Here is a 26,515-nt window from a genome sequence, read left to right as displayed (position 1 = left end):
ATAGCTCTGCACAGCAAAAGAAACAAGGAATAAAATGAACAGGAAACCTATGGAATGGGAGAAAGTATTTGCAAACCACCTAACAAGGAGTTAGTATCTAAAATATAAAACATCATACAACTTAATTGCAAAACAAAAGACACACACACACACACACAATCCAATTAAAAAATGGGCAAAGGACCTGAATAGACATTGTTCCACAGACGACATACAAATGGCCAGCAGATACATGAAAAGGTGCTCAGCCTCACTAGTCATCAGGGAAATTCAAATCAAAACCACAATGAGAAACCACTTCACACCTGTTACAATGACTAGCATCAAAAAGACAAGAGATAAGAAGTGTTGGCGAGAATGCGAAGAAGAGGGAACCCTTAAGCATTGTTGATGGGAATGTAACCTGGTGTCAACCACTGTGGAAAACTGTAGAGATTACTCAAAAAATCAAAAATGGGAAAAAAAATTTTTTAACTCTAACTATCACATGATCCAACAATTTCACTTCTGGCTATATATTCAAAGGAAACGAAATCACTGTCTCGAGAGGTATCTGCACCCCTGTGTTCACTGCAGTAGCATTCACAATAGCCAGGACATGAAAACAACCAGTGTCCGTCGACAGATTAATAAATTATATATATACTATATATACACACACACATACACACATAAACATACAACAGAATGTCTATTCAGCCTTTAAAAAGAAGGAAATCCTACCATTGTAACAACATGGATGGACCTTGAGGGCATTATGCTAAATGAATTAAGTCAGACAGAAAGAGAAAGACAAATACTATATGATCTCTTAAATGTAGAATTTTAAAAAGGTGAACTCACAGAAGCAAAGAGTAGAACCTTGGTTGCCAGGGACTGGAGGTGGGGAATTGAGGAGATGATGGTCAGAGTGCAAGCTTCCAAGTTATACAAGGAATACGTTCCAGGAATCTAATGCACAGCATGGTGACCATGGTTAACAATACCATACTGAATATTAAAAGCTGCCATAAGAGTAGATTTGGAGTGTTCTTAGGTTAACAACAATGGTAATTATGTGAGGTAAAGGATGTGTTCATCCAACATTTCTGTGGTTCACAATAGATATACCTATCAAACCATCACAACTGTACACCTTAAATTTATATATGTTCTATGTAATTATATCTCCATAAAGTTGGGGGAAGAAAAGAATAATTAAGCTGTAAGTTTTATGTGTTCCAAAGTTTGGGTCTTATGATTTCGCTTATTTCTAGTTCTGAGCTCAGTGTTTGGTAGATCATAGGCATAATAGATAAAGAAATAAAACCTTATGGGACTTCAAACAATCAGTTGGTGAGAAAATTTCTGGGTTGAAAGAACTACTCCATAGGAACATTCCCTAAGGAACATACAAATTACAACACCCATGTCTCGTTCAAACTACTGTAGACTGTTGAAAAGACCCCTTACTTTAAATCACTTTAAAATATTTAAGCCTTCTCAGCTTTTGATAATATGGTGTAAATGAATGAGAGCATATTTTGAAATGATCTGATCATTTAGGACAAATATTCTACTTTCATAAATACAAATTGCTGTTATTATGTTTCTGCCTCACACTAGAGTCCTGAGCCAGCTTTGTAAATTTTCTATATAAATTTGCTCACAAAGTGGTGAGCCAAAGAGAGATAGCAAAGGCAGCGAGCCAGGCAAATTTGCATCTGGATTCTCTGTAGGACTCTGGGAAAGTGTTGTCTTGCAGTTTCAGAGGCAAATTTATTTGTGTAGTATAGATGGTTGCCTCAAGAACAGTTTGTAACACAAATTGCTATTATAGTGTGTCATTCTCATTAATTTAGAGCCAGATCAGTTTTGCCCCAGTTACAAATGGATTTAAAAAAAAAAAAAGTCTGTCCACTTAAGGCTTTCAATTATATACATATATATTGAAGTATAATAATTAGTATTTTATATATACATCATACAATACATATATCCATATGTACTATATACCTACCTTAACTCAGGAGGTAAAATAAGGATGTGTAAACCATTATAACTCATATGTCTGCCTCCCTCTCTTGAGGAAGCACTTTTAGGGGCTGATATGTTCATTCCTGAGTCAGTCCTTGTAACAGCTGCTACTTAATACTCTCTTCTGTTTTCTGCTTATTGCACATCTGATCATTACTCAAATGAGCTTCTCCTGATATAAAGCCTTTACAGCCAAGAGGGTCTCCATGGAGTTGTGCTCAGGTGGATTCAGCGTGATGGAGAAGATCATGGAAAACTTTTTAGAGTAAGTTTCTCTTGAACGAAGTCTTGGAAGATGCAAAGGAATAAGCTAGGCAAACGAAAATGCATTCTAGGGAGAGGACTGCACAGAGTACTTACTAATTCAGGCAAAGGGTGAATCTGGAGCTGAGAAGCAATAACCTGATAACCGGCACAGTGTGCTTATAGACGCATGAGTTGTCTGACCTAGCTGGAGTTAAGAGATGAGCCTGGAGAAGCGACAAGATTGTGAAGGGACTAGACTACATAACGAGCATGATTTTATAAGTGTAGTCATTGTTTGCAGAATTCAGTGTGGTTGACGACCATTTCCCTTTACTTCATATTTTGATTAGTTTTTTTCTGCGCCATTTGAACCCACCAAGTCTTTCTGGCATGGGTGACCCAGCAGTCTAGTTCTGTAGCACCCAGTTTCAAATGCCCTCTAAGCTTTCTCACATTCTCCTAGTTTCAGTTCCCAACAACTGCCTGATTGGCTCATTATTCCTAAAAGTAAACAAAGAGCAAGAACGGATATAATGCCTCTCCTCTCTAGCAGAACATTCCGTGACAGACCATATCACAAAATGCTAGCCTGACCTCGCGTTGGCTGCCCTTGGGCAAGACCCGAACCCTGATGGCAGTAGGAAGGGTGGCTGGGGTGCAGGTGCAGAAATCACATGGTAAGGACTGTGAGCAGGGCCTTTTCCCCCTTCACTGGGCCATGGGTGTGGCAGGCACTGCCCTGGCATGGGACCAAGCCTTGAACAAGTGACTTAATGTCACAGAGCACCGGGCCTAGAACCTTTAAACTGAGAACGAAGTGTACTTAATTTACAGAGGGATTATGAGATTTAGAGGTAATCTATATCAACTATTGCTTCCTGCTTCATAGCAAGTGCTCAATAAATGGTGATACATACACATCAAGCTCTACATTTGTAGTTTTTAAGAAGCACATGTTTAACCCAGTTTATAGATGATGCTTTTCCTAACCACTCCCTCTATTGAACATTTAGAGGTCCCCCCCCCGTTTTCAATTTTATGATTAATGCTGCATTAAACATCATGAATATAGTTTTATCTTTTGAATTATTTTAAGATAAATCCTTATGTGCTTCATTAGAACAAGAGATGTGGATATTATTTCTATGGGTTCTAATGCATATTGTCAAACAGGGATCCAAAATGAATTATAACATTCTTACAAATGTTGAGCTAACCCGTTATCTTGAAGACGTATGTAAATTAGGATATTACACTGACTTTTTTACTTTTTCTCTCATTAGGTGTAAATGGTATTTTATTACCATTTGGATTTGTGTTATGATTAACAATATTAGATTTTAAAATGTTATGAGTTGATATTCCTTCTGTGTGAATGAATTGTTCGTGTACTTTATTGATGAGGTTTACAAAGTATATGCATATACGTACACAAACATGTATACACATTAATCTCATTTATGACACTCATTATAGATTAAATTTCATGTGTAATTTCATATATTAATAGATTTTCTACACTGTCATACTCTTGGAAGTTTCTGTTTTTGTATCAGTCCTAGGTTTAAAATACGTTCTAATGTGTGGAAGAAATATTCCTTTTTCTTTACTCTTTTTTAAGATTATTTAACACCATCAAGATAGTTGCTTAGAAAGATTACTAAAATGGGAGAAAATAAAAACCCTGACATGACTGGTACAGAAAAAGACAAGGAAAAAATTCAAAGTTGTTAGAAGAGAAAAGGGGTCATAACACGTCCTGCGGAGATTTTAAAAATAAGTGAACACTGTGAACAACTTTTCTGCCATTAAATTAGAAAATGCAGACAAAATGGGCCATTTCCTACAGATACAAATGGTATTTGTTAAAACTGACTCAAAGGAAAACAGAAAGCTTGAATGTATCTAAAACCATGAAAGCAGCTTAATTAGAAGTTTACAGTCTACAATCACTTGAGTGGCTAGATAAATGGATGAAAAACCAGCCAACTTATATGGAGCTTCTGAATCACAGAGCTGATTTCTAGTTTAAGTATCAGGACACACTGAATTCCTAAAACCTGATCTAAAACTGACTTTATTACAATTTGGAAAAGTTCCATGACGTTCTTCTTTCTCTAGTGCCCTACTGCTACAGACTAAATACATCCTCCCAAAATTCATATGCTGAACCCTAATGTAAGGATATGAAAAGGAGGGGCCTTTGGGAGGTGAACAGGTCTTGAGGGTGGAGCTCTTGTGAATGGAATTAGTGCCCTTATAAAAGAGGCCCCAGAGAGCTCCCTTACCTCTTTCTCCATACGAGAACATAGGGAAAACCAAACAAAACCCAAAACGATGGCCATCTATGAACCAGGAAGAGGGGACTCACCAGATACTACATCTGCCGGTACCTTGACCTCGGACTTCCTAGCCTCCAGAACTGTCAGGCATAAATATTTGTTGTTTATAAGCCATCCAGTTTATGGTATTTTTTATAGAATAATATGGCATTATAATTGTTTTGTTAGAACACCTAAGCATGTGCTGATTTGGCTTAAATGGTTAATCTAGGGTTCTTTCTCTCTCACGATAGAATATCTGGTTTAACGTTTAATACTACCCATGTTACACTCCATGCTATGCACTGGAAGTCGAGGACTACCCAAAATTCCTATGTCGAAGTCCTAATCCCAAATGTAATGAGATTGGGAGGTAGGACCACGGGAAATAATAAGGTCATGAGGGTGGAGCCCCCGTGAAGGAGATCAGTGCTCTTATAAAAAGAGCCATGAAAGAAATGTCTCTCTGCCACGTGAGGATGCAATAACGAAGGTGGCCACTGTAAACCAGGAAGAGCGCCTCGCCAAGAACCTGACCCTGCTGGCACCCATGCACGGTGGGGGTCTTAGTCTGTCCGGACTGCTCTAACACTATACCACAGGCTGGGCGGCTCCAGCAGCAGACCTTTAGTTCTCATGGTTCTGGCGGCCGGAAGACACTCACCATGCTAGTGGGAGAATGTACAGTCCAATCCTTCATATAAATACCCATGCTCTGAAATATATTTGTGCTTTTATAATTAAAATATTCAAGTAACTCAACTCAAAATCCGACCTTGATACTGTGTCATTTACTTACTGAGGGTTTTTCTTAACTGTTCTACTGAAATACGCATCAGGATGCTTTCAGTTGGAATAGGAAAAAACAACCAAAGCAATCTGACTCAAACAATAAAAAACTGACCAGCTGGCTTTTACATGAAGTCCAGAGATGGGGCAGGCTCCAGGGTTGGTTGGTTGAGGGGCTCGTGTCATCAAGAATATAGCTTCTTGGGGCACCTGGGTGGCTCAGATGGTTAAGCGTCTGCCTTTGGCTCAGGTCATGATCCTGGAGTCCCGGGATCGAGTCCCGCATCGGGCTCCCTGCTCAGCAAGGAGCCTGCTTCTCCCTTTGCCTCTCTCTCTCTCTCTCTCTCTCTGTCTCTCATGAATAAATGGATAAAATAAAATCTTAAAAAAAAAAAAAAAAGAATATAGCTTCTTTCCCTCTCTTTGCTCTATAACCATAGGATCTGTGTCAATCCATGACTGTTTCCCCTCCAGGCTGTAGGACAGTTGCCAGTTACAGTGAGGCCTGCTTAGGCCTTTGTTTACAGCCAGCAGAGGAGAGAAATTGCCTCTCCCTAAGCCACCAAAAGGAAGTCTTTGTCTTCAGTCTTTGGGGGCCAATTTACATTTCCCCCAAACAATGGTAGGGCTCCGTCCTTGAAACAGTCACTGGCTTCCTAACCAGGGCCTATCAGTGAGCTCAGGGAAGTTCCTCAAAGCTTACTGCTGCCATACGATGGGAAGGGGAGAGTGAGTGTTGAAGAATCAAGCACTCCATCCACTACAAAATATTTGCTCAGAAACACTTGCATTTTCACTGGTGATACTTGATTGTACATTCATTTTGGAGTTTGCGAAGATAAAAGGAATTATGGTGTGTCTTCCAGTTAGTGTCTAAAATAAGATCTTTGCAAAGATTATGTGCCAGTCTGAGTTTGCTGTTAGATCTCACGCAGTTGATAAAGTATCAAGCCTCAAACGTAAATAAAAAGTGTAAACTAATTTTTTTGACCTAATTGGAAAAAAAAAAGATTGTAAGATAAATCATTCTAAGCTAAAAGTCACAGCTAAATATTAAATGCAATGAATATGTCCAAAGACACACAAGAGAGAGACTTTCAATCCAAGCAAGACCATTCCCCTCACAACCCAAGTCTGTCTTACACTCCAGCCACAGTGCATGAATATATACGTTTACACAAATATATCCAGTGCAGAAGATATAAATAAAATCCATTAGTATCGATGTATTTTATCTGTAGGAAGTTTATCAGTGTCATAGTATCTACATGTATAGAATACAGAGCATTTCCTCCCTTTAAAATTTGTATGAGGAAGTAATATATGCACATTGCAAAAAAACTCAATCAGCATCAAGACAGTAAAAGAAAAACAAAGTCTCTTTCTCAGTTTCCCCAGAGTCCTCCCCCCACCACCCCAAAGGCCTAGGTTATGAGTTTCTTGTGTGTTCTTCCCCAGATAGTTTCTATATATGAAAATACATATGTATCTTTTTAAAAAATACAAATGGGGGGATTGCCTGGGAGGCTCAGTCCATTAAGCGTCTGCCTTCGACTCAGGTCATGATCTCAGGATCCTGGGATCCAGCCTCGCGTTGCTCCCTGCTCAGTGGTGAGACTGCTTTTCCCTCTCCCTCTGCCTCAGCCCCTCCACCCGCTTGTGTACTCTCTGTCTCTCTCAAATAAATAAATAAATCTTTTAAAAAATGGGAACATGTGCTGCAAACAGTTCTGTCCTCTATGCATTTTCATTTGAGAATTTATTCACACATATAGAGTGTCCTGAATCTTGAATAGCTGCAGGAATATATCTCATGACCTTAAAGTAGAGGTGAGGGCAGCATTTGAGCTTAGGCAAAAAAATGGGGTGGGAAGGAGTTCTCCAATGCTCAGGCAAGGAAGATGCAATAAAGAATAGAAGGTCTGGAGGAAACGGCCACAGCACTGGGAACTAAGGGGAAAAATCTGCCAATGAGGGATAAAAGTGATGCAGATGGGAGGTTGGAGTCCCACAAATTGCCTAAAGTTGATTTTTAATCTTTCAACAAGTTAGAGAGAAACTGAAAGTTTTACCATGCTTCTGAAAACAAAGAGTTCGTCACTTGATTCATGATTTTTTTTTTTATTTGTACTCATGGCTATTTTTTTTCAAGTTTTTATTTAAATTCTAGGTAGTTAACATACAGTGTGTGTTTCAGATGTACAGTCTAGTGATTCATCACTTCCATACAACACCCAGTGCTCATCACAAGTGCCCTCCTTAATGTACATCACCCATTTAGCCCACCCCCCAGCCACCTCCTCTCCAGTAAACCTCAGTTTGTTCCCTATAGTTAAGAGACTGTTTTCCCATTTGCCTCTCTCTCCCCCCGCCCCATGTTCATCTGTTTTGTTTCTTAAATTCCATATATGAGTGAAATCATCTGGTATTTATCTTTCTCTCACTTATTTCACTTGGTATAATATTCTCAACTCCATCCACGGCATTGCAAATGGCAAGATTTCATTTTTTATGGATGGGTAATATTCCATTGTATATATTTACTACACCTTCTTTATCCATTTATCAGTTGATGCACATTTGGGCTCTTTCTATAATTTGGCTATTGTTGATAATGCTGCTATAAACATCAGGGTCCAGGTATCCCTTCAAATCAGTATTTTGTATTCTTTGGGTAAATACATAGTAGTGCAATTGCTGGATTGTAGGGTAGCTCTATTTTTAACTTATTGAGGAACATCTATGCTGTTTTCTAGAGTGGCTACACCAGTTTGCATTTCCACCCACAGTGTAGGAGGGTTCCCCATTCTCTGCATCCTCACCAATACCTGTTGTCTCCTGTGTTGTTAATTTTAGCCATTCTGACAGGTGTGAGGTGATATCTCATTGTAGTTTTGATTTGTATTTCCCTGATGAGTGATGTTAAGCATTTTTCATGTGTGTGTTAGTCATCTGGATGTCTTCTTTTCAGAAATGTCTATTCATGTCTTCTGCCCATTTTTTAACTGAATTATTTGTTGAAGGTGCTATTTTTGAGCGAAAGCCTTACATCCTCATGTATTCCTGTAAGCTGGAGTGTCCCTGTTTGAGATTCGGCAATCCACCACTAGATGGACCTATTTGATATTTTGTCTTCAGAGAAAAAGCAGTTCTACATTCAGTGAAATCTTCCCAATAAAGATTTAGATCACTGATCTTAAAACAAGATTTGAGTTTTAAAAAGTAAACCATTCATACAAAATAATGAATAAAATATATTCACATACTTAATGTTAATAAAAACAAACACCTGTGTGTTAAACCTCCTGTCTTAAGAAATAAAACTTAACCCAATAAATCTTTTAAGCTAACTGAGCTCCCTTTCTGATCTTCTCCCTTTCCTTCCATCCATATGAGGCCAATATTCTGAATTATAAATTAGCAGATACCTTTAATAGTTTTACAATATATGATGTATCACTAAACAATAGGTTTAATTTTTCTAGATTTTGAAACTTATCTAAAAGAACTATTATATTTTCAAATGCTTTTCTCACTCTTCATTCTACTTCTGAGATTCATCCACGTTGGTATGTATAGATAGCCCCAGTGCATTTTTTTCAAACTGCTCTATGATATGGTGCTGTACGAATAGACTAAAATTTGTTTATCTGTGTTACCAATTTTAGACTTGTTTTTCATTCAGTACTGTGATTTTTAAGATTCTCATTTTCATTATGCAGCTAAAATTTAGACAGACTAAACACTGTTGATATGTAATCTGTATCTAATAATTCCAACATCAGTCTTGGGAGTCTGACCCTTCAGGGGTTTTTTTGTTTGTTCTTCCTGCTGACTTTCATTTATTCGGGCTTGTTTCTTCATGTGCTTTAGTAATTAAGAAAAAATTGTGAGTGCCTGTTCCCTATGTGGCAGTTCTCTCAAAATAATGTTTTGTGCCCCCTACCCCCCCACCCCTGCTAGTATATCCTTAATTAACTGCAAGGAGATCTCAATTTCTCTTATCTGGAAATCATTTCACCCATTGCTCTGTCTGAATAACAGTCTCTGTCTGTCTTGAGCAATGGTGGGGCAATTACTCCTTCTTTTGGGCAGGGAAATCCATGGTTTGTCGTCTTCTCCAAAGATGAGTATTTTGGAAAGCCTGGTGGCAAAGCTACTGCCATCTTTCACATGAGACCCATCAAGAGCAGCTTGTCTTGCTCTCTCTCTGTGGCCCACGTTAGCACATTCAGCCAACATACACAGACTAGCGAAACTTGATGGAATGCCTAATTGATTTGGCCAAGCTCCAAATCAATCTAGAGGATTGTCAATCTGGGTGGTGCCCACAAAGATCTTTCTCATGTCACAGAACTTCTACTTGGCCTCCTCAGGCATAATGATAAACAGCAAAGTGACCCTTGGGTCACAGATTAGATGGAAATCCTCACCACTCTTGTCAATGTTGAAGACATTCATAAAACTGGCAGCGTATCCTATCTTGATATGCAGCCTGCCATCAAGCTTAAGGAATCACTGGATGCAGATCTACTTTCTCTCCTCTCAGAGCACACCTGAGTCTGTTCTTTAGTAAAATAGTGAGAGGGCCCAGTGGATGCATAAAGGACAAAAACATTAGTATGTTTAGTATCTAATGCTTTGGAGCTGCTATTTGCTTCAGGACCATGAGTCATGACTGTTCTAGGTACAGAAAGAGCTGAAACCCACTCATCAATCATACAGGGAAGATTTGCTTTGCTCCTGCCAGGCCAGGAGCATAGGGACAATACCAATCTATAGCTACTTTAAAATGAAATCTGGCTTGATAGTATTCAGACCACATAGTCAGCATGAATTTTGTCCCCAAAACAGCATGAGTGTGGGCTTATGGTTCAAAATTCCAAAGTAGATTCTTTTTTTCTTTTCCTACTCATTCTAGAACCAACCTAAACAGATAAGTTTCCCTTTGAGTGGTTAGTTTCTACATCAACCCTTTCTAGAGTTCTGGCTTATACTAGAATCTTGGATTCTACTTCCTACCCTTCTTTGGATCCAGACTTTGCCTCCTGTCGATTAGAGGCGATTAAAATGCAAAATCCAGACCTTCCAACTTCGAATCACGAAAGATTGCTGGTGCTACCCTAATTATTACAAACCAGATAAGCTACAAAATCATAGTTTTTAAACCCAGCGGAGACCTGAGGACAGAAAATAAATCTAACTAAATGAAAAGAAAGTAAAGAGTCCTTCCTTTAAGAGTAGAAAACTATAGTTGTTTTCATCCTAGTGGAGACACTGAAAGATGAAAGAATCATCATAGTAGGTGATAAGCAGAAGCCAGCCACGTTTTAATGAACTCTTAATGACTGCATGTAAACTAGCATGATGAACTAGAACCCCAAGGAGCCCCAACCACAGAGTGTGCACCTGCCTGCTATTTACCATAGGCCCTCACAGAGGGCACGTGGATAACATGCAAAAGGCTAAGAGAAGAACAGAAGAGCTCAGAGTGATCCCATATAAGGTGCTCAGACCTCTCCCAAGTAAATATAATGCTCAGTGAAGTGTAAGAGCAAGGCAGAAAGAGGAGAGAAATCTCTCTCAGGCACTCTGGGCTTTTACTGAGGGCAAAGCAGGAAATTCCAAAGACTGAAAGCAGAAGAGTAGAACAGAGAGAGCTCTCCTTGGGTATATAAAGATAAGGATGGAACTGAAGAGCCAACAGAAATTTCTAGTGACTCAAAAAGTTAGAAAATAGGCTGTGAAGCAGAGAGAGATCTCTCATGGTTCAAAAAGCTGGTGTCTAGTCTGTAAATTAACAAAGAAATTTCTGAGGTCTTATTGGTACTTACTTGGTGCCTCTATAGAGCTAGGGATTCTAGGCATTCTGACAGAAGAAGGGCTGATTAATTTTCCAGGGAAAATACTATTTCCTTTAACCTCTACTATTCTTTTATACACTGTATGCAATGTACAATTAAAACTGTGAGACATACAAAGAAGAAAATGCAGCTCATGATCATGAGAGGGAAGAAGCAGACCAAGAGATGGATTGGCCATTGGAATTATGAGACAGGGACTCTAAAGTAACCGTGGAAATGTTAGAGGATCTAATAGGAAAGCTAGACAACATTCACAAACATATGGCGAATGTCAGCAGAGAGACTGAAATGATAAAAATGATGAAATGCAAGTGCTAGAAATGGAAAATATCCTAAGTGAAGAATTCATTCAATAGGATCAGAAGCAGCCTGGGCACAGAGGAAGAAAATGATCTATAACAAAGAGAGTAGAAATTATATAAACCAAAACACAAAAATTAGAAAGAAAATACAATGAAGTATCTGAGATCTATGAGACACATATATGTAATTCAAATACCAGGAAAAAGAGAGAATGGGGTAGAAGAAATTGTTGAAGAGACAATGGCTGAGAGTTTTCCAAAAGTGTTGAAAGATGTTAATTAGCAAACTCCAAGCAACAGAAGTGTGTATACACACACACACACACACACACACAGAGTACCCAGTACACCTAGGCACATCAGACTCAAACTGCTGAAAACCAAGATAAAATTTAAAAGCAGCCACATATATTACATACAGGGAAATAACAGAATTACTGCTGACCAGGTGGTCCAGAAGACCATGGAAAGTGTTTAAGTGCCCGAAGAAGAAAAAAGATAACCTAGAATTCTATATGCAGCAAAATATATCACTCAAAAACAAATGAAAAATACATTTTAAGATAGACAAAAGAGGAGAGATTTCATCTCCAGAAGAGCTGCATTGCAATAAACACTAAAAGAGTAATTCAGGCTATGGGGAAATGATACCAGATGGAAGCTCAGAGCTGAAGAAAGGAATGAACACAAGAAAATTATGTGGGTAAGTAAAGACAAATTTAATCTTTTTAAAGAATTATACATTTATAGCTACATTTCTTTAAAAGACTATGGAATGGACTTCCAGGGAAGATGACAGAGTATGAGGACCCTAAGCTCACCTCCTCCCACAGATACAAAGAGATCAACACTCACATCAGTGTAATAACCCAGAAAATGACCCAAAGATTGGCAGAACAAACTTCACAACTAAAGACAGAAGAGGCCCCATCGAAGAAGGCAGGAAGGGCAGAGATGCAGTGGGGAGTTAAACAGATCACAGGACTGTCTGTTGGGGGTGGGGGACCCACAGGCAGGGAGGGGAGAGAAACAGATCCTTACACAGGGGAGCCCACACAAGGAAGATGAGTCCCCATAACATCTGGCTTTGAAAATAAGAGGGGATGAATTTTCATGAGTTCTTACAACCAGTGGGACTTAAACCCGGGAATTCCATTTTATTTTTTTCTTTCCAAAATTTTTAAAATTTTTATTTATTTATTTGTCAGAGAGAGAGAGAGAGCATTAGCAGGGAGAGCTGCAGGCAGAGAGAGAAGCAGGCTCCTGACTATGCAGGGAGCCCTACTCGGGGCTCAATCCCAGGACCCTGGGATCATGACCTGAGCCGAAGGCAGATGCTTAACCGACTGAGCCACCCAGGCGCCCCAACTTTCCAAATTTTTATTTAAATTCTAATTAGTTAACATATAGTGTAATATTGGTTTCAGGAGTAGAATTTAGTGATTCATCACTTAGATAACAACACCCAGTGCTCATTATAACAAGTGCCTTCCTTCATACCCATCACCCAAACCCTGGAATTTTAAAAATCAGTGGGCGTGGCTCTGGGAGGATTGGGAAAATGGATAGAAAACTGAGTCCCCACCCTTAAAGAAACAACACAACAAACAGCCCTATGGAGATGAAGATTATAAGCAGCAGTTTCAAAAACACCTGGGACATACGGAAGGGTTACTTACTAATCTCAGCGCATGTCCCCAGAGAGACAGAGATGGCTGGGAGGCTCCTCTGGGAACAAAGGAGCTGGCAAGCATCATTTCCCTCCCCAACCCCCCAGCAGAAACACAGGGCCACCTGTGGGAATCAGTGCAATGCCTATACTCGCAGCCTAATTTGCTAACACCACTGTACTGCCCCTGCCGTTTGGTGGATGTGACCCCTGCAGCCAGTCCTATCTCAGGCCCAGTGTTGCAAGTGCCCTTTCTACAGAGGACAAGGAGCACACAAGCCTTGCTAACACCACCACACTTGCCACCCTGCTCCCCCGCCCACAAGGCAAATCCGAGCCTTCCAATACTGTTTGCCTGGAGCCCATCCAGGGCGATGCCACAGGCCTGGCAGTGTGCAAGCAGCCCCAACAGCGGCTGGCACCACTCCAAAGTGACTCCTTCCCCGGAAAGAGGGGAAGATAAGCACACACAAAAGTCCAGCTGTTGCCTTGGCAGTATGTTGGAGGCAGACATCTAGTCTGGCTGCATGCCCCACGCATCAGTGAAAGCTTCTTAAGGGACAACACATGGAAAGTGCCCTGAACTTTGGTATCTGCATCTCTGGCAAAAGCCTGCTCTGACTCAACTCAAGCTCAAAGCAGTTGTAGTCTGGCCCACTAACACCACAGAGACCAAACACTGCACACAACAGGAAAAGAGAGCCATCACAGATGAGTAGACTGAAGGAAAAAGTGGCCAAGCCACAAGAGTAGGGTGCATGCAACACACATAGAAGACACCCCTGAAGAACCAGGTTCTGGTGAACAGGAGGCACTGTGCTACAGGACACTACAGGGCCTCTTCTTCATAAGGCCACTAACTTCCAAGAGCAGGACACATAGCTGACTTTCCTATGACACAGAGACAGAAACAAAATGAGGAGACATCTTCATATGTCCCAAATGAAAGAAAAGGACAAAATCACAGCAAGAGACCTAAGTGAAATGGACATACATAATATGCCTGATCAAGAATTTAAAGTAATGAGGGGCGCCTGGGTGGCTCAGTCGTTAAGCGTCTGCTTTCGGCTCAGGTCATGATCCCAGGGTCCTGGGATCGAGCCCCGCATCAGGCTCCCTGCTCCGCGGGAAGCCTGCTTCTCCTTCTCCCACTCCCCCCGCTTGTGTTCCTGCTCTCGCTGTGTCTCTCTCCGTCAAATAAATAAATAAAATCTTTAAAAAAAAAAAAAAAAGAATTTAAAGTAATGATCATGAAGATACTCACTGGACATGAGAAAAAGAGACAGAAAACATAAAAAAGAACCAATCAGAGATGAAGAACTCAATAAATGAAATTAAAAATATATGAGATGGAGGGGTGCCTGGGTGGCTCAGTCGGCTAGGTGTCCAACTCTTGGTTTTGGCTCAGGTCATGATCTTAGGGTTGTGAGATCAAGCCCTGCACTGGGCTCTGTGCTCAGCACAGTCTGTTTGTCCCTGTCCCTCGGCTCCTCCCCCCACTCACATTCTCTTTCTCTCTCTCCCTCTCAAATAAATAAAATCTTTAAAAATGTATATATATACATATATATACATAATACATGTATTTTATATGTATATGTGTATATATATATATATATATATGAGGTGAAATAAATAGTAGACTAGAGCCAGAAGAACAGATGAGTGACATGGAAGACAGAACAATGGAAGAAATCAGGTTGAGAGGAGACAGAATTATTAAAAGCAAAAATAGCCTTAGAGAACTCAGTGACACCATCAAGCATAATAACATTTGCCTTATAGGGATCCTAGAAGGAAGAGAGAAAATGGGGGCAGAAAATTTATTTGAAGAAATAATAGCTGAAAATTTCCCAAACCCGGAGGGAAACAGAAATCCAGACCCAGGAGGAACAGAGTGCCCCCAACAAAATCAACCCAAGGAGGTCCACACCAAGACACAGGGTAATGAAAATGGCTAAAAGTAATGATAAAGAGAGTTTTTAATCTGAAATAGAAAAGAAAACAGTTACATACAAGGGAAACTCCTTAAGGCTATCATCTGATTTTTTAGCAGACATTTTGCAGGACAGAAGGGATTGGCATAATATATTCAAAGTGCTGAAAGGAAAATATCTGCAACCAAGAATACTCTATCCAGCAAGGCTTTCATTCAGAATAGAAAGAGAGATAAACAATTTCCCAGGCAAATGGAAGTTAAAGGAATTCATGACCAATAAACTAGCCCTACAAGAAATGTTAAAGGAGATTCTTCAAGTGCAAAGGAAAGGCTATAAGCAAGGGTAAGGAAAGCACAAAAGCAGTAAAAATAAGCATATCTGTAAAAACTCAGTCAAAAGACTCAAAATGAAAGGACGTAAAGTATGACACCATATACCTAAAACATTGGGAGGGGGAGGAGTAAAGAATGGGTTCAAACTTACGCGACCATCAGCTTAGTATAGACTGCTATATGTAGAAGATTTTTATATACAAACTGAATGGTAACCACAAATCAAAAACCAGTAGTAGATATGAAAAAAATAGGGAGAAAGGAATCCAAGTATATCACTAAAAAGCCAACTAATCGGGAGAGAAGAGAACAGGGAAGAAAGGAAGAGAAGAACTACAAAAACAACCATAAAACAAGTAACAACATGGCAATAAATACTTACCTATAAATAATTACTTTGAATGTAAACTGACTAAATGCTCCAATCAAAAGACGGAGGGTGACAGAGTGGATAAAAAAGCAAGATCCATCTATACACTCCCTACAAAGAGGCTAAAGATGCACGCAGATTGAAAGTGAAAGGATGGAGAAGCATTTATCATGAAAATAAATGTGAAAAGAATGCCAGGATAGAAATACTGGTATCAGACAAAACAGACTTTAAAACAAAGACAGCAACAAGAGACCAAGGACACAACAGAATAATAAATGGAACAATCCAACAAGAAGATATAACAATTGTAAATATATCTGCACCCAACATGGGTGGACCCATATACTTAAAGCAGTTAATAACAAACATAATGGAAGTAACTGATAGTAATACAATATAGGAGGGGACATTAAGACTCCACTTACAATAATGGACAGATCATCCAAACAGAAAATCAACAAGGAAACAGTAACTTTTAATGACACTTTGGACCAGATGGATTTAACCAGATATATTCAGATCATTCCATTCTAAAACTGGAATACACATTCTTTTCAAGTGAACGCTCTGGAACATTCTCCAGAAGAGATCACATATTAGGCCACATAACAAGTCTCAACAAATTCAAAAAGACTGAAGTCATACCATGCATCTTCTCTGACCACAATGCTATGAAACTGGAAATTAACCACAAGAAAAAATGTGGAATAACACAAATACATGGAGGTTAAATGACATGCTACTAAACAATGAAATCAAAGAGGAAATAAAAAAAATACATGGAGACAAATGAAAATGAAAACAATTGTCCAAAATCTTTGGGATGCAACAAAAGCTGTTCTAAGTGGGAAGTTTTAGCAGTACAGGCCTACCTCAAAGAGCAAGAAAAATCTCAAATAAACAACATAACCTTACACGTAAAGGATCTAGAAAAAGAAGAACAAAGACCAAAACCAGTAGAAGGAAGGAAATAATCAAGATTAGAGTAGAAATTAATGAAATAGAAACTAAAAAACCAATAGAACAGATAAATGAAACCAGGAGCAGGTTCTTTGAAAAGAGCAACAAAATTGATAAACCTCTAGCCAGACTCATCGAGAGAGAGAGAGAGAGAGAACTCAAATAAGCAAAATCAGAAATGAAGGAGGAGAAATAATCAACACCACAGAAAATCAAAGGATTTTAAGAGAGTATTATGAAAAATTATATGCCAACAAATTGGACAACCTACAAGAAATGGATAAATTCCTAGAAAACTATAACCTCCCAAAACTGAATTAGGAAGGAATAGGAAATTTAAACAGATGAATTATCAGCAATGAAAGTGAATCAGTAATCAAAAAAAACACCCAACAAACAAAAGTCCAGGACCAAGGACACCTGGGTGGTTCAGTCGGCTAGGCGTCTGCCTTTGGCTCGGGTTGTGATCCCGGGGTCCTGGGATCAAGTCTCGCGTTGGGCTCCTTGCTCAGCAGGGAGCCTGCTTCTCCCTCTGCCTGCCAGTCTCCCTGCTTATGCTTGCTTTCTCTCTGACAAATAAATAAATAAAATCTTAAAAAAAAAAAAAAGTCCAGGACCAGATGGCTTCACAGGTAATTCTACCAAATATTTAAAGAAAAGTTAATATCTATTCTCAAATTCATTTTATGAGGCTAGTATCACCCTGATACCAAAACCAGATAAAGACACCACAAAAAAAAAAAGAAAACTACAGGCCAATATCTGATGAATATAGATGCAAAACTCTTCAACAAAATACTAGCAAACCAAATCTAATGATACATTAACAAAATCATTCACCATGATCAAGTGGGATTTATTCCCAGTATGCTTAGATAGTTCAATATTTGTAAATCAATCAACATGATACATCACATCAATAAGAGAAAGGATAAGAACCATATGATCATTTCAATAAGTCAGGAACAAGAAAAGGATATCCACTCTCACTTTCATTCAGCATAGTACTGAAATAAATAAATATATGATAGATAGGTAGCATCCAAATTGGTAAGGAAGAAGTAAAACTCACTATTTGCAGAACACATGACACTTTAAGTAGAAAACCCTAAAGATTCATCAAAAAAAACTACTAGAACTGATAAATGAATTCAATAAGGTCACAGGATACAAAATCAATATACAGAAGTCTGTTGCATTTCTATACACTAATAATGAAGCAGCAGAAAGAGAAATTAAGAAAACAATCCAATTTACAATTGCAGCAAAATAATAAAATACCTAGGAATAAACTTAACCGAGGAGGTGAAAAACCTATACCCTGAAAAACCATAAAACACTGATGAAAGAAATCGAAGACAACAAAAGCAAATGGAAAGACATTCCATGTTCACAGATTGGGAGAACAAATGTTGTTAAAATATCCATACTACCCAAAGCAATCTATAGACTTAATGCAACTCCTATCAAAATACCAACAGCATTTTTCACAGAATTAAAATAAATAATCCTAAAACTTGTATGGAACCACAAAAGACCCCAAATAACCAAAGCAATCATGAAAAAGAAAAAAAAAAAAAAGCTGGAGGTATCACAACTCCAGATTTCAAGATACACTACAAAGCTGTAATAATGAAAACAGTACAGAATTGGCACAAAAACAGACACATAGATCAATGGAACAGAATAGAAAGCACAGAAATAAACCCATGATTATATGGTCAATTAATCTTTGACCAAGGAGGCAAGAATATGCAATGGGAGAAACAGTTTCTTCCACAAATGATGCTGGGAAAACTGGACAGCAACATGCAAAAGAAGGAAACTCGATCACTTTCTTACATCATACACAAAAATAAACTCAAAATGTATTAAAGACCTAAAGTGAGTCCTGAAACCATAAAAATCCTAGAAGACAGCACAGGCAGTAATTTCTCTGACATTGGCCATAGCAACATTTTTCTAGCTATGTCTGCTCAGGCAAAGAAAACAAAAGCAAAAATAAACTATTAGGATTACATTACAATAAAAAAGTTCCTGCATGGCAAAAGAAACAACAACAAAACAAAAAGACAGACTACCAAATAGGAGAAGATATTCGGCAAATATTGTAATGTAGTCCTAATAGTTTATTTTTGCTACTGATAAAGGGCTAGTATCCAAAATATATAAAGAACTATACAACTCAACACCAAAAATCAAATAATTCAATTAAAAGATGGGCAGAAGACATGAACAGTCATTTCTTCAAAGAAGACATCCAGATGGCCAACAGACACATGAAAAGATGCTCAACATCACTCAGCATCAGGGAAATACAAATAAAAACTACAATGAGGTATCACCTCACACCTGCTAAATGACTAAAATAAAAAACACAAGAAACAACAGGTGTTCACAAGGATGTGGAGTAAATGGGACCCTCTGCACTGCTGGTGGGAATGCAAACTGGTACAGCCAGTCTGGAAAACAGTATGGAGGTTCCTCAAAAAATTAAAGATAGAATTACCATATGATCCAGTAATTCCACTACTGGGTATTTGCCCAAAGAATATGAAAACACTAATTCAAAAGGATATATGCACCACTATGTTTACTGCAGTATTATTTACAATAGCCAAACTATGGAAGCAGCCCAAGTGTCCATCAATTGATGAATGGATAAAAAAGATGTGGTGTATATACACAATGGAATATTATTCAGCCATAAAAAAGATTGAAATCTTGCCTTTTGCGACAACGTGGGTGAAGTTAGAGTATAATGCTAAGCAAAATAAGTCAGAGAAAGTTAAATGCCGTATGATTTCACTCATATGTGGAATTTTAGAAACAAAACAAATGAACAAAGGGGAGATAAACCAAAAAACAGACTCTCAACTATAGAGAACAAACAGATGGTTACCAGAGGGGAGGTGGGTAGTGGGGGGAAGGATGAAATAAGGTGAAGGGGATTAAGAGTATACCTATTTTTAAAAAATACTCATTTACTTTTTGAGAGAGTGTGCACGAGTGGGGGGGGGGCGGGCAGAAGGAGGAAGGCAGGGAAGGAGACTCCCCACTGAACAGGGAGCCCACACAGGGCTCAATCTCACAACCCTGAGATTATGACCTGAGCTGAAACCAAGAGTTGCACACTTAACCCACTGAGCCACCCAGGTGCCCCAAGAGCACACTTCTCTTATTGAGCATTGAGTAATATATGGAATTGTTGAATCACTCTATTGTACACCTGAAACTAATATAACAGTATGTTAACTATACTGGCATTAAAATTCAAAAAGTAAAAAAAAAGACCACGGACTATTTAAAGCACAAACAATAGCGTTTTATGGTGTTTATAGCACATGTAGAAGTAAAATACACAACAGAGTGCAATATGTAAAAGAGGTGTCAAATAAAATCATATTGTTGTAAGGTTCTTAGACTGCTTACAACATAGTATAATACTATTTAAAAATAAACCATAGTAAGTTAAAGATGTATATTGTAATCTTTAATACACCACTAAAAATTTCCTCAAATAGGTATAAGCTAGAGAAGGTAAATAAAATTCTAGAGAAGGCAGAGGGACCCCTGGGTGGCTCAGTCAGTTGAGCGTCTGCCTTTGGCTCAGGTCATGATCCCAGAGTCCTAGGATCAAGTCCTGCATCGGGCTCCTTGCTCAGCAGGGAGCCTTCTTCTCCCTCTGCTTGCCACTCCCCCTGCTTGTGCACTCATTCTCCCTCTCTCTCTCTGACAAATAAATAAAATCTTTAATTAAAAAAATAAAAATAAAAGAAGGCGGAAAGTCCCGTGCCAGCTGCAGAGCAATGATTGCATCAGTGAATGACAGGTGGGGGCTGGTGCAATGGGCAGGGTGGTCAGGGGCTGTGAGTACACAGCAGCAATAGATCATTAATACACATGGATGTGCCTTTTCCAGTTTACTAATATCCCATAGTTTACTTACAATCAGCATGCTAATTTTAGGGTGTCACAATTTACTGCTGAAATTCAATAAGATACTTGTTTTCCTGACTCTCAGCCAGCAACCTCAGATCAATCATTATGAGCAGAAATGTCTTCCTTATCGAAATTATATACTTGTATTGCTGTTGCCTATATGCTTAGTCTGCAACTTTCTCAACATATCACTCATCTCTGTCCTTCTCTTGGGTTTTTACTATAGACTGAAAGAAAGAGCTAGCATTCCGGCACCATGTTACTTCACTGGAACATCACCAAGTGCTCCAGCTTGGCGGATACTCAGTCTAGAACCACCAAGAAAAGACGACAATGTTTTAACTAACTTCTGGGCATAAAACAAACTCTGATAGCTTTCCTACCTTGGATGGAGGGTTCTTCCTTACATTCCTCTCATCCCACTTTGACTTGATCAGTTTTATATTTTTTTTTAAAAAATCAACATAAAATTCATATAAGATTAACCATTTTAAGTGTACAATTCAGTGACATTTAGTACATTCACAACACTGTGCAACCATCACTTTTACCTAGTTCCAAAAACACTTCTATCACCCCAAAAGGGACCTCCTACCCACCAAGTAGTCCCCCCTATTTCTCCTTCTTGTAGCCCCTGGCAACTGCTCATCTGCTTTGTCTCTGTGGACTTATTCTTTTATTTTATATAAACTTTACTTTTATATTTTATATAAATGAAATCTACAATATGTGACCACTTGTGTTTGGCTTCTTTCACTTAGATTCAGCTCTATATTACATGGCCCGTCTCACGTATTGATTTTGTATTAGCTATTACTTTTTGGTAGCAAGTAATGAAACACACTTGAACTAGTACCCACCCCTTGATCGGGAGGAATGCTTTTCAGATATTCCCATTGTTTTATACAACACTATACAACACTCTTTGTCTAGAAAATGTTGATGCCATGTACTATAGTGTTTCTTATGCCTCAGAGAATGTAAAGAGCTCCTTCAACTTTTGCTTGCAGACAGGCATACATATCCCACCTTATTACTTCGTGCATACAAATTGTTGCAATATGAATAAGTCTTTCTGCTACATGTTTTTAATATTGCTTCAGGCTATTTCAAATATGGTGGCTTGGGATTTCTATATTTGCAATTTCCTATTTCACTTAGTCAATGGTGACCTAACACAAGCCAACAAAACTAACCAAAGAAATGGTTCATTGTTGGCCTTTCCCTAAGTATGTTTTTCAGAATGTTCTACAGATACCGGGGGGGAAACCAGAGTAGTTAACAATATTGAGGAATGCTAGATTAGGCAAAAGGATGGTTTCTGAATTCCATGGATTCAAAAGGATGCAGGTTTTCTCAGATTCTTTAATATAACTATACGTCCTATAACTCTCTAAGAATGAGTTAGTGTTTTAGGATTTTTTTCCAAATGTATTTGGCTACAAAATCCTTTATTGACAAATCATATCATAGCACCAGCATCCCATGGAATATTTTGGGAACTATTTATACAGTGTGCTGGATTGTCTGCTGTCAACTGAGGACCATTTCCTTCATCTTTTCATGTTGTTAGTTCAAAGGCCTCTGAGCATGTTTTAGAATCTTTCTTCTCATTGTTGCCTCTAATATTCCCTAGCAGTTGAATGTGCTTTATTGATGGAGGAATCATCACTTCACCTGTAAAATTTGGAAGCATATTCATTACATTCCCAAGAATCCCTTTCTAGGGTGGAGTTTAGAATTGGCCAATGTAAGGCACTTGTAGGACATGTAAAGAACAGAAGAGATGGGAAAGCCATTATTTACCAGCCCTGGCAGGTAGACTTGTAGGCAGAGGGCAGATATAAGGTTGGCTTCCAGGAAGCTGTTCTGTGAATTTCCTGTTTCAGTACTGTAGGTACCTGATATCATCTATGACAGCTTCCTGTGCTTCTACTGTCTACTTTTCTGTAAGCTCACAGCCATTCTCCCTGACCTTCACTCCTTCCAGGTCTTCCTGTAATTTTTCGGGTATCTAAATACATGTATTAAATCCCTTCTTGTCAAATATCTGTTTCCTGATTTCCCACCTGAATCCTAACTAATAAAGAGTTTGAGGTCAGTATGGGTTCCAACAAACAGATCCTTAAGAACTGAACATCATGAAGAATTGGTTTTCTTTCCTGGTTACACATGTAATCAGGGATGGCTTTCCTAGTAGAAAATGACATTAGTAATCCATGGAATTCAGTGAAAAATAACAATATTAAAAATCATTACCCATAGTTGAAGCAATAGAAACTAAGGTGGAAATGAGGACTATAATAACTGTACGTGTGGGCTAGCTGCTTCAGACCATACTGGAGATCCCACAGAAGTAAAATAACAAGCTGATTTCTCTAAAATCGTGGGTCAAAGCATTGAACTTATGAGTTCTTACAATCAGTGGGGCTTAACACCTAGAACTTTAAAAATCAGCAAGCCTGGCTCTGAAAGAGCTGAGAGGGTGATAGGAAATGGAGTCCCGGCCCTTAAAAAGTACAACAAAGAGCCCTGCTGAGACACAACATAGAAGCAGTAGTTTGAAAAATGCCTGGGGTATATAGGCGCAATCCCACCAATGAAAGCTTCTCAGGAGACAACACAGGGAGAGTGCCCTGCAGTTTGGTGCTAATACAGCTCCGGCAAATGCCTGGTCTGACTCAACTCAAGTCCAGGGTGGCCCCAGACTGGCCCATTAACAACACAGGGACCAAATCCTGCCCACAACAGGCAGAGAGAGCTATTATAGCCAACTGGACCACAGGGAAAAGCAGCTCAGCCATAACAGTAGGGCCCATGCAACACACACAGAAAATGCCCCTGAAGTGTCAGGTTCTGGTGAACAGGGGACACTGCATTACAGGACCTCTTCTTTATAAGGCAACCACTCTCAATAACAGAAGACATTCATGACTTTCCTAACACAGAGAAACACACGGAGAGTTAGACAAAATGAAGAGACAGAAGAGGATGTCCCAAATGAAAGAACAGGACAAAATCACAGCAAGAGAGCTAAACAAAATGGAGATAAGCAATATGCCTGATAGAGAATTTAAAGGAATGGTCATAAAGATACTCATTGGACTTGACAAAAGAGTAGAGTGAGACCCTCAACAAAGATATAGAAAGCATAAAAAAAGAACCAATCACAGATGAAGAACTCAACAACACTGAAATTAAAAATACACTAGATGGAATAAATAGTAGACTAGAGGAAGCAGAAAAATGGATCAGCAACCTGGAGAACAGAGTAATGGAAAGCAATCAAGTTGAATGGGAGAGAGAAACAAGAATGATACAAAATGAAAATAGACTTAGGGAACTCAGCAGCACCATCAAGCATAATAACATTCACATTATAGGGATCTCAGCAAGAGAAGAGAGAGAACATGAGGGCAGAAAATTCATTTGAAGAAATAATAGCTGAAAACTACCCAAACCTGGGGAAGGAAACAGAAATCCAGATCCAAGAAGCACTGAGAGCTCCCAACAAAATCAAACCAAGGATGTCCATACCAAGACACATAGCAAAAAGCAGTAATAAAGAATTTTTAAGCAGCAAAAGAAAATAGCTACACACAACACAAACCCCATAAGACTATCAGCTGATTTCTCACAGAAACTATGCAAGCCAGAAGGAAGTGGCAAGATATATTCAAAGTGCTAAAAGAAACAAAACAAAACAAAACAAAACCTGCAACCAAGAATACTCTGTCTGGCAAGGCTACCATTCAGAATAGAAGGAGAGATAAAGTTTCCCAGACAAAAGTTGAAGGAATTCATCACCACTAAACCAGCCTTACAAGAAATGTTAAAAGGGACTCTTGTGGTGGAAAGGAAAGACCAAAAGTAAGAGTAAGGAAAGCACAAAGGCAGCAAAATTAAGTATATCTATAACAATCGGTCAAGGGATTCACAAAATAAAAGGATGTAATATGACACCATATGCCTAAAATTTCAGGGGGGGGTTGGAGGAGTAAAAATGTAATGCTTTTAGAATAGGTTCAAACTTAAGTGACCATCAACTTAATATAGGCTGCTATATGCAGAAAATATTAAATATAAACCCAATGGTAACCAAAAATCAAAAAATGCTAATATGCAAAAAAAAAAAGAATCCAAGTGTAACACTAAGAAAGTGAACTAATTGTAAGAGAAGAGAGCAAGAGAAGGAACAGAGAAGAACTATAAAAACAACTATAAAACAAGTAATAAAATGGCAATACATACATACCTATCAATAAGTAAATGTAAATGGACCAGGGGCGCCTGGGTGGCTCAGTTGGTTGGGCGACTGCCTTCGGCTCAGGTCATGATCCTGGAGTCCCTGGATCGAGTCCCACATCGGGCTCCCTGCTCGGCAGGAAGCCTGCTTCTCCCTCTCCCACTCCCCCTGCTTGTGTTCCTGCTCTCGCTGTGTCTCTCTCTGTCAAATAAATAAATAAAATCTTTAAAAATAAAAAAAAAAAAAAAAATAAAAAATGTAAATGGACCAAATGCTCCAATCAAAAGACACAGGGTGACAGAGTGGATAAAAAAGTAAGATCCATCTATATGCTGCTTACAAGAGTCTCATTTCAGACCTAAAAACACATGCAGATTGAAAGTGAAGGGATGAAAAAGCATTTATCATGCAAATGGAAGTGAAAAGAAGGCTGGGGTAGAAATACTTACATCAGACAACAGACTTTAAAATAAAGACTGTAACAAGAGACAAAGAAGGACACTGCATAATCAAAATGAACAAACAAGAAGATATAATAATTGTAAATATTTATGCACTGAACGTGGGAGCACCCAAATATATAAAGCATCTAATGACAAACATAAAGGAAGTAATTGATAGTAATGCAATAATCATAGGGGACATTAACACCCCACTTACAACAATGGATAGATCATCCAAACAGAAAATCAACAAGAAAATAGTGGCTTTGAATGACATATTGGACCAGATGGATCTAACAGATATATTCAGAATACTCCATCCTAAAAGAGCAAAATACACACTCTTTTTCAAGCACACATGGAATAGTCTCCAGAACAGATCACAAAACAAGTCTCAACAAATTCAAAAAAACTGAAGTCATACCATGCTTCTTCTCTGACCACAATGCTATGAAACTAGAAATCAACCACAAGAAAAAACCTGGAATAACATAAATACATGGAGGTTAAATAACATGTTACTAAACAATGAATGGGTCAACCAAAAAATCAAAAAGGAAATTTTAAAAAATTGCTTTCTTATACCATACACAAAAATAAACTCAAAATAGATTAAAGATTTAAATGTGAGAACTGAAACCATAAAATTCCTAGAAGAGAGCACAGGCAGTAATTTCTCTGACACTGGCCATAGCAACATCTAGATATAGCTCTTGAGGCAAGGGAAATAAAAGCAGAAATAAACTACTGGGGGGACTACATCAAAATAAAAAGCTACACAGCAAAGGAAAGAATCAAAGCAAAAAGACAACCTACTGAAAGGCAAAAGGTATTTGCCCATGACACAGCCAATAAAGGCGTAGTGTTCAAAATATATAAAGAACTGATACACCTCAATACTAAAAAAAAAATCCAGTTTAAAAATGGGCAGAAGATATGAATAGACAGACATTTTTCCAAAGAAGACATCCAGATGGCCAACAGACACATGAGAAGATACTCAACAGCACTCATCATCAGGGAAATGCAAATCAAAACCACAATGAGATATCACCTCACACCTGTCAGAATA

General features: G+C 38.6%; 1 long non-coding RNA gene across 4 annotated transcripts in view; it reads right to left on the bottom strand.

Moving 5' to 3' along the window:
* The window catches only part of LOC123856761 (uncharacterized), a 54,856-nt gene that overhangs the window by 19,266 nt on the left and 9,075 nt on the right, over window positions 1-26,515 (bottom strand). For 2 of the 4 annotated variants that reach the window (XR_010407087.1, XR_010407085.1), the window contains exon 2: window positions 25,010-25,201. The exons of the other annotated variants lie outside the window; for them this stretch is intronic. This is a non-coding gene — a long non-coding RNA (uncharacterized LOC123856761). The remainder of the gene's footprint in view (window positions 1-25,009; window positions 25,202-26,515) is intronic. 4 annotated transcript variants of the gene reach the window in all.

This window comes from Mirounga angustirostris, unplaced genomic scaffold, assembly GCF_029215605.1.
Source record: "Mirounga angustirostris isolate CCGP_5_RB_7025 unplaced genomic scaffold, mMirAng1.0.hap1 SCAF_13, whole genome shotgun sequence".
Lineage (NCBI taxonomy): Eukaryota > Metazoa > Chordata > Mammalia > Carnivora > Phocidae > Mirounga > Mirounga angustirostris.
Note: the sequence above shows the minus strand (reverse complement) of the source record. Positions and strands in the feature narration are given on the sequence as shown.